Genomic DNA, 9,908 nt, shown 5'->3' with positions numbered 1-9,908 from the left:
GACCGCGCGCGAACGAGAAGACGCGCGCGAACGGGGGACGGGGGCGCGAGAGAACATCCACGAGGGGGAGATAACGCGAGCGGGAGCGTGCCGTGTGACGTCACGCGGACCGACGCGGCCGTTGCACGTGGTCACCCCTCCCCCGCGGCGCGGCGAAAACGCGAACGCGGTCACCCCTTCCACGCGGCGCCCGAAAACGCGGTACCCTCCTTTTCCTCCCCCGCGACGCCCGAAAACGCGGTACCCCCTCCCCCTCCCCCGCGGCGCACGAAAACGCGGAACCCCCCGCGGTACCCCCTCCGCCCCTCACCCTCCCCTCGGGCACCATCACTTGGGTTAGAAACCGCCTAGCTTACCTACTAGCGCCGAATGTAAAACTTCGCGAGCGACGCGATACGGATCGCGAACGCCAATAACAAAACTAGTGAGAGCCAATAAATGTCAGACGGCGAAATCGCCCCGTTCGAAACGCGTCGTTCCTACTCAGCGAGCCAGCACGGCGCGCGATTGAAAATAGCTCGCGAAGACCCGTACGCGTCGATAGACATACTAATAGCGAAGCATTAGACCGCGTGCGACGGAATTTAAACTCGCGATTTACAGACAATAACACACCGGTGCTAGAACTGCACCCGAACGTCGTTGTAGAGCGAGAATTTTCGTTCGATGAAATAGACGCAAGTTTAGCGCGCGAACATAATAATTGCGGTAACGGCGACGATAGATTGACCCCGACACAAACAGACGCACACTCTGACGTCGCAAACAGTACGAATAGCAGAATCTCTCATCGAAGAGAATATTACCTCACGTCATACGACAGCATATTCTATCCTAACGAAGATTCCGCGGAGGACACTATGAGCCAGCATGGAAGAGCGGTTCCGGTTAATACGCTCCGCGACGAAACTCGAGATATGCCGGTGACACCAGAGCAGATCGACGCGGAAATAGCGCGACTCAGACCCTCGGTCAACAGGCGACCGTCCGAATTTGACCAACGCCGAGCCCCTGAGCCGGTGCGAGCAGGTCCAGGAGCACGGGACTCCGTGCTCGACGACATCCTGAACGTGATGCGCGACATGCAGGACCGCATGAACCGTACAGAGGCCGCGGAATTCGAGCGCTCTGTCGAACTCCTTCGCGCAATGCGCGATATGCAGGACCGCGTAAGCAGGCTAGAAGCCGCAAACTACGATAGCCCCGACGAAATAGGTCGCCGCGTACGCAGCCAAGGTCCTCTGGACGTTACCTACGGGCGAACGCATACCGACGTCCGAAACCAACCAGGACATCACCTCGGGTGCCTTAGCTTAAAGGAAGCCCGAAATGTGATACCCGAGATAAACGGAGAATCCCGTGAACGCGTCCGCGAATTTCTAAACGCAAGTAATTACGCGATGAAAAACATACCGCCCGCGGACGAATCGAGGCTTCTGGAGGCAATGTTATGCACAAAATTTAAAGGCAAAGCCATGATAGATTTTGACACGCGCGATATTCATGATTTTGAACAGTTAAAACGCGAACTAGAAACAGAATATCTGGGTAAGCGCAGTATGACCCACCTGCAACTAGAGTTTAACTCCCTAAAGCAACAATCGGGAGAAAGCGCGCAGGAATTCGGGCGGCGCGTAGAAAAGCTAACGCGAGAACTGTACGAGGCTATGGAGGAAGGCCAAGGGCACTCGCAAGAGCAGCAGAAGGTCATTCTCGACAGTATAAAGGTGCAGGCCCTCCATAATTACCAGATCGGGCTGCATGAGGACATTAAAATGGTAGTCAGAGCGCAACGATACCAAACGCTACAGGAAGCAATAACAGGCGCCTGTGCTGAGGAGAAGGTGAAAGGACCTCCTCAGCGCTCGACACATAATACCTACCGAAACAGAAACGGTCAGGAGCAAACCCGACAAGCTCGAAGCGTTGGAGTTGAATGCCATAAATGCGGAAAGCTAGGCCATTACGGGCGAGATTGCCGTACGAGCCGACACGCAAATAGATTCCCGTTGCCGAAGGCGGACAAGCCCAGCGGAATAAATACCGTTGAGAAATATTGCTCCCACTGCAAGAAAGCAGGGGGCCTATTACGTATCTAAAGGAGTGAAAATGCGAAAAGTGAGCAGCTCCCCCTATTTTGTATGGATTCACTTCGTGAAAATACGAGAATATTCCCGGGAATTTACTCGTTATGAATTTTACATGTAGCGCTATAAGTTAACCTTTCTAATCTAAAACTTGTGTTTACATTGAAGGAAGATCGCGGTGAATAATTAACATAGACATTGTGGTGGCCCTTATTTTAGAAAATGAAGATAGACAGAGGGATAATATTGTACTACGAATTAGAAGAAGGATACGTGACATTGCCGATCCATTTGCGTTACCTGAAAATGAATTTCGAAGCCTTTACAGGCAAGCTTTACATAATATATTAGGTTGGCAACTAAGTTCCCGCCGTTTTTTTAAATGTTACTAAACACTACAAACGCGCGCTTCGCGCGCGCTATTTAGCTTTAATATTACGCACATATACAATGACAGCTGCTCATGAAGTAAGCACAGCGAGAGAACCAATCGGCATCGCGGAAGAGAGGGAACAATAAACGCGATATATTCGAGTACCGACTTTGCACGCCTTTTTTTAGAGAGGAACATTCCGCATGTCATTTGTCTATGTTTTGTTTTTTTCAGATCATTAAAATGGAATGTCAAGTTGAGAAAAATGAGCATTTTCGACACCTCCTTCTTTTTGCTTTTAATCAAGGTTCTAAGGCCGCAAAAGCTGCTCGCGACATTTGTGCTGTGTATGGAGCGGGTGCTATAGCTGAAAGAACCGTTCGTGATTGGTATGCCAAGTTCAAAAATGGAAATTTTAACCTCAAAGACGCACCTTGTTCTGGCCGTCCAGTTGAGTTCGATGAAGAGCGATTAAACCAACTTTTGCACGAAAATTCGCATCAAACGACAAGGGAACTGACAAAGAAAATGGTTGAATCGCTCTTCATCGAACTCAACTGGACGGCCAGAACGAGGTGCGTCTTTGAGGTTAAAATTTCCATTTTTGAACTTGGCATACCAATCACGAACGGTTCTTTCAGCTATGGCACCCGCTCCATACACAGCACAAATGTCGCGAGCAGCTTTTGCGGCCTTAGAACCTTGATTAAAAGCAAAAAGAAGGAGGTGTCGAAAATGCTCATTTTTCTCAATTTGACATTCCATTTTAATGATCTGAAAAAAACAAAACATAGACAAATGACATGCGGAATGTTCCTCTCTAAAAAAAGACGTGCAAAGTCGATACTCGAATATATCGCGTTTATTGTTCCCTCTTTTCCGCGATGCCGATTGGTTCTCTCGCTGTGCTTACTTCATAAGCAGCTGTCATTGTATATGTGTGTAATATTAAAGCTAAATAGCGCGCGCGAAGCGCGCGTCTGTAGTGTCTAGTAACATTTAAAAAAACCGCGGAAACTTAGTTGCCAACCTAATACATAACTGTGATTATATACTTTATAGATTCGATCTCCAGATAAATGTTTAAAGATTTATATAAAAATATTTTTCAGTAAATTATTCATAGATTAATCAATCCTCATTACCCGTACTATTTTTTATTATTTATTTAAGGTTATCAAGAGAAGCTGTACGATCTCTTATTGATGAGTTACGATCGTTTCTACCTGTTGCAAGACGGCGAACATCAGTTTCTGTGGAATTGCAGGTACTCAAAGTTAATTATATTATTTCATTTAAATTAATTGCATAGTATTATAAGTTATTTTTTTTTTAGATTTTAACCGCGTTGAATTTCTTCGCCTCTGGGTCATACCAAAAGCGGGTCGGACAAGATTATTTGTCATGCGTAAGCCAGCCAGCTGTTTCTGTTATTTTACGTAATGTGGTAAATGGCTTAAATGCACTGATGCGAGATTGGATTAGGTTTCCGGTGGACCCTGCAGAGTTACAACGTAATAAAGAAGTGTATGTTTCACAGTTCAATCAAAGTTCATTGGAAAACAATTTAAAAAAATGTTATATTATAATATTGCAGTTATTGGGAACACACAGAATTCCCAGGTGTCATAGGAGCAGTTGATGGTACGCAAGTTGCAATCGTTCCTCCTGAGAGTCACAGGAAACATTTATATATTAACATAAAGCTGTATCATTCTCTAAATGTGCTTATCGTAAGTAAATATTGTAATTATGTTAAAATCACAATGAAACTGATGCACATATTAGTATGCTTATAATTTTATGTATGCGATTTTCACGGTAAAATACTAACTGTAAATGCAACTCGTGGTGGGAGAACTCACGATGCAAGAGTCTGGCGAGCATCCATCGTATCAAATCATCTACATGAAAAATACGTTGAAGGACGAAGGAATACCTGGATTTTAGGTAATACATTTTATTTGTGTTAAAAGAAATGTGAATATCATTTGCATATGCACTTTTTTCGCAGCTGATAGTGCGTATCCCTTGATGCCATATGTTATGACACCTAAACTGAATCAATTGGAAGGAACACCATCTGCGCGGTATACGCAACACCATGTACGAGCTCGTTCGTCGGTAGAACGTTGCATTGGTGTTTTGAAGGGAAGATGGCGATGCTTGCGTAAAGAAAGAGCTTTGCATTATTCACCACAAGTTGCAGGTGAGTTACCATATAACATTCTGATTAGAAGAAAATTATAATTCTGCAAATATGTTGTATCATTCAGCTCGAATAGTCAACGCTGTATGCGTTTTACACAATATTGGTGTTCACTGGCGACTTCCAGAGGACGAATTATATTACGACGAAATTGATCGAGATGAAGTGGATAATCCTCGTGTGCTGGAAAATGGGACTGAAGTTCGGGAACGACTGATTCGGACATATTTTACAAATTAATCTTTTTTTTTATTCAAAGATATTACTAAATGCAGTAATAACTTTAGATAAAAAATAGATTGATGTAACAATTAAAATTGTATATATTTTTAATATTCCTATATTTTTCTATTGGCAGATTTTTACACAAGACAACACAATTTTTTAAATCTATTCATAAACAATGTATTTTGATAAAATATAAAAAATCATGTTTTTTATGTAACATTTTATAACATTAATAAAGACTTTGGTACGATATTTATGTAATAAACAAGACTTTATGTTTAATGTGAGCTATCGAATCTTTCTACAACTTCTCGCAATTCAACAATATTGCTATTTATGTTTTCCAATTGTCCCAGGTATTCAGTATGGACTGTTGTCATGTACTGGAACTTGGACTTTTCAAATTGAAGTTTATCTTCTTTTAATCGTAATTTTTTTCTTTCTATTTGTATCCGTTCCTCCGCATTTTTTCTTGCTCGCTCGTTTTCTTCTTCTTTTATTTGCATCTTGTGTCGTAATAAATCAACAGCAGTCTCTGCAGTCTTTGTTTTATTGCCTACATAAAAATATAAAAAGTTACACTTGCATCTCCAATAAGATAACATTATATTCAATTAAATATACATGTAAATAATAAATACCTTTAAACTGTGTCTTTGGTGATTTCCCAGTCAAAGAGTAATCAACTTCCTCGTTTGCGGTTTTATTACGCTTTAAGTTTCGAGCAATTTCATGTGATGCAGTTTCTTGGTTTTTAATATTTTCTTTGTTATTGCTTGTAGTTAATACCGAAAATTCTATGTCCGAATCATCATCATTTAGAGAATCATCGTCATTCAGAGAATCAAATACTTTAGGTGTTGAAAACTCCATTTCAGTACAATTAGACTTTGCTTGAAATGATGTACTGGGTACTGAAGGCATTTTACTTAAGGTATCACGCTTTAATTTTCGAGCAATTGTCTCAGTTTCACGTGATGCAGTTTCTTGGTTTTTAATATTTTCTTTGTTATTGCTTGTAGTTAATACCGAAAATTCTATGTCCGAATCATCGTCATTCAGAGAATCATCGTCATTCAGGGAATCAAATACTTTAGGTGTTGAAAACTCCGTGCAATTAGATTTTGCTTGAAATAATGTACTGGATACTGGCAGTCTTTGCATTTTCCTTGAGGTTATATTAATATTAAGAGCATCTTCCAATGGTGTAGGAGTTTTTATATTTGATTGCTATATTCATAGAAAAATAAAATTCATCATGATTAATAACACTGCATAAAACAGCATCGATTTTATTGATTCATTACTTACTTTTGGCGTCAAATATTGAAATCCACCTTAAGCGATATCATCTAAGCCACTGGCTTCTGGAGTTAAGAAGTCGAGGAGCTTCATCTCTAAGTTGGTCAACATCTTTACTTTTGGCGGTCCACCACCAGTACCTGTAGCATAAGCTTTATTGTCCGCTGCCTTTTTTAAAGTGTTCCCCTTCCAGTCTCTCCAAGTCTGTAAGTTATTCTAAATTATATTTTGCGAAAACATGTCGGGAAACTATTGTATTATCACTTAAAATTAAGATTTCTTTTATAATTGATTAATTATTCACTTGTTTTAAATACCTTATTCCACTCTTTGGGCAGTTTCTGTGGACAATTTCCATTCAAATTTAATTTCAAGGCGATCTCTTGCCACATTTGATCCTATAAATTTTTTGGAACAATATACATATTATTTCATAATTATAACCTATAATTTCAACATAATGAAAATTCATTGTAACATAAAATTTCCTTTACCATTATTCAATTATTTTCACCCGCACAACGCAGACGTTCTCTACCAAAATCGGCATGTTCTTTCATGTACTTCAACAATATTTTTTTTTGCTTTTCAAAAAAATTTATTTCTTATTATTTGTACTTTAATAATTAATAATCAGTCACGACGTTGACGTGCGTGTTATTTGCTATTTTTCTATTATTTATAGCACTTAAAAGGGCCGATTTCACCAATTAATAAACCTTCGATTAAACTCACTCTTCAACTGTTAATAAAATTCATGACGAGCAAATTCCCGGGAATATTTTCGTATTTTTACGAGGTGAATGCATACAAAATAGGGGGAGCTGCTCACTGCTCACTTTTCGCATTTTCACTCCTTTAAAGATACGTAATAGGCCCCCAGGACACAAAAGAGAGGACTGTTGGACACTAAACGGACGACCCGAGAAAGAACGGACTCGCCCATCTAAATATAATCCGCGGGAAAAGAAACAAATAAATGCGACCGAAAAGAGTCGAGGAATTAAGACACCGGAGTCGGACGAGGAAACGTCTTATAGCGACAGCAGTAGCAGCAGGAGCGACAAAGAAGAGAGATCAAGAAAGCATAAGACGCGACACGTGCTCGAGTACCGAGTAGCTCAAGTAACAGGTAAACCAGATAAGAATTTTAATCTAGACCTTGTCACTCTCCCGATGCGAGAAGCAACTAAGGGGAAACTAAATTTTTTGCTTGATTCCGGAGCCGCCATCACCTTCATAAAGATAGGTAAACTAAAAGATAAGACTAAACTATGAGAAAAGAAAATAGCGCTAACGGGCGTAACTGGACATCAAATATACACCCTCGGAAAAATACGAGCCACAATTCTCGTAGGCAAGGAAACCATACGGCATACCATGTACGTAGTAAGAGACAATTTCCCAATAGATTATGAAGGGATTCTGGGAATCGACTTCCTGAAAAAACATCGAGCCGTTCCCAATCACTCCGAAAATCGATTGAAAATCGGTACCGCGACATTTAAACTGCAGCCGTATCGAAAGTTTACCTTACCGCCGCGCAGTGAAACCATAATATCCGCGATAACCAATACTAACAGAGTAGGTATCGTGAAGGGTGAAGAGATAATTCCGGGAGTATTCATCGGTAATTGTATGGTAAAACCGATAGATTTTCTCTGTCCAATAAGCGTAGTAAACGTAACAGAGAAGCCCGTCGAAATAATCACGCCGCATGTAACTCTAGAAGAGGCACCGGTGACTGAACACGGCCGACATACTCACAACAGAAGAGCGCGAATCAATCACCGAGCGTCTGGTTCGCTCTGGCAGGCGATAAGGTCGGACGTTCACCGGCGCGCTATCTGCTCGCGTCGGGATCTCGTGTTTCACCGCCGGGGTACACGTTAGCTTGTCGTCTTCTAAATGGAATACATCGCAATAATCATCGCATATTTGTTCTAACGTTTTTCTTTCTTCGTTATTTAAATGACTCATTCTTAATTTAGTTTCGGTGATGCTCTGGTTCAAATTGAGCTCTGGTTCAGCCTTTGTAGTCAGTTAAGCCGACGTGATTCTGAGGCGTGATTAAGCGACATACTAGCGGAAGAATGGAAGCAAGAATTGAAGATTTCATCGAAGTTATTTATCCCGCTGCAGGAGTAAGTACACATAATTGTATATTTAAAATATTTTTAATAATTTTTAAATATTTAAAATAATCTTTCTTTTTTTGTTACAGTGGATATGGGTAGACAACATGCCCGTAATTGAAATAGAACTAAATAATATGGTGAGGATTCGGATCCCTCGCAATCCGGTAGGTATGAATATTTTCATAGATTTTACATTTTTTTAAATTTTTGTTTATCCTGTTTTCAGCACCATATATACATGCACGAGATAAATATACGAGGATTCGTAAATTTGGCGCGCCAGCGTTGGGTGCATTGGTTTAGTACGATTGACCAGGAAAATAACGCTGAAATCTGGGAAAATTCCGGGGACATCGATATTTTTGGAATACGTCGTTTATTCGATATGGAGGACTTTGAAGAAGAAGAAGAAGAACACTGGTAAGTTACTCGTTTTTCCAATACAAAATATTGAATAAACATTGCTTTATATTAATCATCTAGTTACATTTGTGTGTTTCAGGTAAAGAAGTTGCCTTGAACTCCCATTATTCTCTTACTTCCTCAGTTAAGGTTGCGCTTTTAAGAAAACGTTATATCAATTTTGTAACTTATCTATAAGCAATATATATTTAGGCGGCAGAAAGCGAGTCAATGTAAGATGATTTTGTAAAGGGTTGGCGTCTCTAAAAACGCCCTTTCAACCCCATCAGGGGAATAAAGTGCATAGTAATCTAACCTTTTTTTTTTGACGCAGGGAAAATCTTCGCCTACTGGGTTCCCGGGCAAGCCCGGTATGTGGCCCAGTAGCCCCCCTCTATGAGAGGAGGGGGGAAGACCCCCCTGCCTCCGGGGAGAGGCAAGGGGAGTGCCGGATACCTACCGGCTAAAAACCCCCGCGGGTGTCCATCTCGGCGCGTTTGCGGTAGGGGGGACCCGGGTAGCGTAATGATTCGTCCAGGACCCCCCCGCGCCTCTCGCCCAGTGTGGGCGCCTATTCTGAGGCCTTGTGGCCTCGAGGCCTTGTTGGCCTAACCTTAACCTTTGTTTGTGTGACAGGTTGGAGGGACACCACCTCCCCAACCCGTCACCTTTCGTGCGGGGGCGTTTGCTGCGGACGCGTGGTTGTCCCCGCCCACGCGCCCACGCCCCCGAGATCTGCCTCCCACAAGGGTGGGGGGCCTCCTCTCCTTATCCTCTGTCCGAAATCCCGCCCGGGGGCGGGAACCAGCATGGGGGGAGGGGGAGGGGCGGCATCATCACCCGCGTCCACGGCGCTCCCATTCCGCTTAGAGCGAAATGGGGAGCAGGCCTATAAGAGGCCTACAGCAAGACCGTGGCGCGGATTTCCAATGAGCCGACCATCCCCGCTCCCCGCCGTCACCTATCCCCCGCCGCCTCTCTCTCTTTGGAGGAGGAGGAGGATGCCGCGAGAGGGTGTTGTCCGTCGCGTCGTCGCGGCGGTTGCGGCTCCTCGTTGCTGCTTCCGCTGCTGTAGCGGCTCGTCCCTCTCAGTGCTGCTGCCGCTGCTGCGGCGCGAGTATGGGGGCATGGCGTCGGCGACGGAGGTGTTCCGTCCCGTCGCCGACCCC

This window comes from Temnothorax nylanderi, unplaced genomic scaffold (genome assembly GCF_030848795.1).
Source record: "Temnothorax nylanderi isolate EJ_2023f unplaced genomic scaffold, tnyl_v1.0 TNYL_tig0389_pilon, whole genome shotgun sequence".
NCBI lineage: Eukaryota > Metazoa > Arthropoda > Insecta > Hymenoptera > Formicidae > Temnothorax > Temnothorax nylanderi.
Note: the sequence above shows the minus strand (reverse complement) of the source record.